The following is a 4,583-nucleotide window of genomic DNA, read 5'->3' as shown; positions in this document are numbered from 1 at the left end:
GACACTGCAGTATGAAGCTGTTCTTTTGCAAGCAAACTTCTTTTTTTCGCTATACTGCCTGTTTGGGTGTGGTCATATGACTACATGTGATTATTGTTGCTGCATCTGATTGGTTAAACAGTCAAGTGCTAGAACTACTGATGGCATGTGTAGAATAAATGGTCCCCACCACCATGCAGCAGGTACTCAGGGGACTAATTCTTCATTAGTATCTTTAGAGACTCTTGAAAGTCTGTTGCAGAATAAGGTGAAAGCTTCTTTATCTTAACTGTACTCGAAGTTGCATAGGTAGGCATAAGTAGAATAGCACCGTCCTTTGTCAGATCTTGGCAACTTCATTCAGTAGCTGCCATAATGGTGAACAAAATACAAGAATTAACTTACTGACTGTGTTTTCTTCAAAGTATTTTAATGGTGAGTCCATTGCTAATCCATAGTGCTCTGAAACTTGGACGGGACTAATGCCCATTGTGCTTTGGTGCCTAGCAAATCTGCCAAAATGCCTTTTTTTTGGTTTGAGGTTTTCAAAGCAACCTCAATTTCTAGTGGACTCTGCAGAACTTTGCAATTACACAATCTTCATCTTTAAATCATTTACAGATTTGGCAATGTCCTGAGAGACTTTCAGAGTATACTGTTGACAGACTTGCTTGCTTTCTCTTATTCCACACTCTCCCACCACTTAACAACGTAAAATAATTTTTCCTGGTTTTATAGATTCTCTATAAGTTAATAAAAGCTTATTTAAAATATTTATCTAGAACTACTGTAATGCTGTGTTAATATTTCAGTAAGCAGATTTCAGTTTAATTTTAGCAATGAAAACACAGTTTTCATTACACAGTACCAGATAAACCTACATTTTTTAGGTTACATTCTTTAAAAACATTGGAATTATATTTAATAAAAACCTGTCTTATCTGGCAAGTGACATAAAATTCTTCCTGCCGTGGATCCAAGTGTATTGTCTATCGTTTTCATGTATACTCCATGAGTATTTCGGTCTAACTCAATCAAGTTTCAAGTTTAAGTTTCAAGTTTATTGTCATATGCACAGTAAAGAAACGTTTTTCCCGGACATTAAATTTTTCCAGTTTTGAAAGCAGAATATGAAAATATATATGGTAAACAAATGGACTGTACATATGTATGCAGAGTAGAGTACAAAACCAGATATATATGTCCCAAATTCTGCAGTGAGTGTGCAATGATTGTGCAGTGTGTGGAATTCTTCTTTGTCTTTCGGCTGTTCAATGCAACCACGGGGGGGCGCAATCTAGTGTCTTCTTGTGCCAGTCCCAAGTCTGGATAAATGCAGAGGGTTGTGTCAGGAAGGGCAGTGTGTGGAATACTGTGCAAAAATATTGTGCCACATCAGCTGTGTGTAACATAGTCCACAATGAGTGTGCAAATTCCATAATGTACAGATCATACAGATGATAAACTAATCACATCACATCTGAACCTAGAATACTTTACTCTCCTTGAAGCTAAAGAACTAATTCCACTTATCTTTTCTTCAAAATTGTCAACCTGTGAATTAGGTCCTATACTCAAACAGATAGTTCCAGCAATAATAGAATCCCTGTTGAAAGTAATTAACTGTTCACTCAGCAGTGGGTATGTTCCTAAATCCCTTAAATTAACAGTTATTAAACCACTTATCAAGAAACCTGACCTCGACCTCTGTTAGCTTTTCAATTACAGGCTGATATCAAACCTCCCCTTTGATCTCTAAGCACAGAATGCAGAATTGGTATGTTTAGATGCTGTCTTCCCCACTCTCACTGATCACTCAGGTTTGTTGACGTTGAGGTGATTGGTTGCTTTACATCTCAAGGAGCCCTGTGTTTCCTTCTGGCTCTCCCTTTTAGGTATGCTGTCATAGTTAGTCCTGCCTTCAATAATTGAATTGAATTCAGGTCTACAGTAAGCCTAAAGAGCTAATTTTTGGCTCTGGCCACATTAAATCTGCCTTGCACTATTTCTTTTAAAACATATGGTTCTGGTAGAAGGCTTTTGGAGAGTAGGATAGCCACTCCTCCACTGGATTTTCTAGCAGAATGGCTAAAAATAACCTATCCATTCCCCTTTCTATTTCCAGAGTCCGAGTTCAATTCCCGTCTCTGTGTGTATAGTACATGTTCTACCCGTTCTTGGTGGGTTTCTTCTGGGTGCTCTGGTGTCCTTCCACAGGCCGAAGACCTGCAGATTTTGCTAACTGGTGTTTCCAAATTGCCCGTAGTTTGTGAATGAGTATGTGTGTGTGCCCTGCAATAGATTGGCACCCTGTCCCAGTGAGTGTTTTTCTTGGATAAAACTTAAATATATATATATATATATATATATATATATATATATATATATATATATATATATATATATACACAGAGCCATTGTCCAGTATTACATTTGTTTCCATGACCTTATCTTTGTTGTGAAGTAGAACCTTAAATATCTTAAGCATCACTTTTGGAGATTGGTTCAGACGGTCTTGATATACAATACATGGGGTGTGGAAACATTCGTCATAAGAACACTAATTTGTGACTTTAAGGCTGCTTCATTAAGAATGGTCTGGTGCAACTTATTACAGGTTTTATACCCCCGCCCAACTGTTATCCATGTATTTATTTGCTCCGTATTTATCAGCTTAAAAGTAGGACAAGAATTCAGAAAATGGTCTTTACTGTTGCAATATGGACAGTACGGTTGGAACTTGAGTGACTTAATTGTTGTCTGTCCTTGATCAGGTGAAGTGCTGTCAGTTGAGTAAAGGACAGGGTTTAATTTGTCCTTTGGGTGGGAAGGCACATGTTGATCCTTCCTTTTGCTCATGGGTATCTCATTTTGATAGAGTGCTGCTGCCCTGTTTGATATATATGCTTGCTAAGCCTGAGACTTCAGCCGCACCCATGCAGAAAAAATCAGGCAGAGTGCATGTGCGGTCTAAACCAGTCCGGAGAATGCCACGATGGAAACAGAACTCTACAAGGCTATTCCGATATGATGCTGGTTTTTTGCTCAAAAGGCGATTAAAATGAAATCCATACTTCAACTCATAGCCATTCAGGCCTTCCAAAGTCCTAAGCATTCAAACTAAATGAATGAATGGATAAGGATAAGCTATGAAACGCTTCAGCATCTCCAAATTTAACAGCTGGATCATTCAAAATGGCACCTAACTCACATTGGACTAATTGGTGTGGTTGCCCATATTTATCTTGCAGTGCTTGTAATGCAACAGTGTAGGGCCGGGTATTGTGCATGTATGCCTTTTTAAGCTGTAGAGCACTAGCAAGCTATAGGTGTTCTAGGAGTACTGTAATTGTACTGTTCACTTAGGTGCAGCTAATTATAATTTTTTTTTTGTCCACTGCAATATTGCTTTCGCAGTTTTGAGTAGAAAGGTAACAAGCTTCACAATCTGAAGCTCATATTGTGCCCTCTTGAGACGACGGCTGGTCTCAATTTCTTCTCTAAGGGCATCTCTGGTTTAATCATCAAGTTTTTAACATTCTTCATCTGCCTTTGATCTCTCCTCTCCTCCAACATAGCGACTTGGACTTTGGAGAGTGCATGCCTTGGAGATCTACCAGATGCACTATGGGGGATCAGGATGTAGTGTTCGAGGCTGTCCCAGATGAGATGGATGCAGAGGAACATCTGAACTGTCTCAGTGAAAAGACATCAGTGGGAAGGTGATGCTAGATGCATTTGAGGTGGGAGCTGGACTTGCTCTCTTGGGGTTGGACTGCAGTGTCTGCTGTGATGACAGTATCAAGTTCCATCTCCACTAAAGTACTATCTGGTTTGGAGGACCATGTACGAGCTTCTGGGCAGCACAAGAGTTCTTGTAGAGTTCTAGTGGAAATGGTGGTGGGATTTTCCGGTTAGAGAAACTGAAGGCAAGAAAGGTTGTTCCAGCTGAAGGGTTTATTTGGATTATTTCTGCATGCATGGGCCATTTGGCATCAGTTGGTTGTTTGGGTATGTGTAGAACAACCTGGCCTCTAGAAGTTGTCTTTGGGCATGCCTGGACTTGTCTGAATGCGTAAAGCTTTCGTACAACTGTAAAAACTTACTTTTTTCAATTTATTTTATTTTGTCTGTTTGCTGTAGATGTTTTGTCTTGTTTTTTTTTTTAATCTGTTTTCTTGACTTTGAAGAATCTCTGCCATATCCTCAGTATCCTGCTCTGTCGGAGACACTTGGTCTCCTACTGTATAACATCTTTTCTCCTTGTCTTTTCAGCTCTGCATAGTCTCTTAGGACAAGCTCGTACAGTACTAGGTGTCCCTTCATTCCATAGCCAAAACACTTTAGAGTTCCTGAGGTTAAGATGGCATATTCAAAATCCTTTACCTTTATATTAAAACACTAGATTCATAAACCAGACATGTATTTCATAAATCTGTATGTTTGTCCAGACAAATTTGTCACAGCATCAAGCAAAACTGGATGGACAAAAATTAATTAAATGTTTTCAGTTCTTTTGTATTTTCCTGAGGGTAAATCTTGAGCTTGAGTGCGTAGCTCACTTTTGTTCAAATAGAAAGACAAAACGAATCGTTTCCAACTGT

This window comes from Clarias gariepinus, chromosome 12 (genome assembly GCF_024256425.1).
Source record: "Clarias gariepinus isolate MV-2021 ecotype Netherlands chromosome 12, CGAR_prim_01v2, whole genome shotgun sequence".
Taxonomy (NCBI): domain Eukaryota; kingdom Metazoa; phylum Chordata; class Actinopteri; order Siluriformes; family Clariidae; genus Clarias; species Clarias gariepinus.
Note: the sequence above shows the minus strand (reverse complement) of the source record.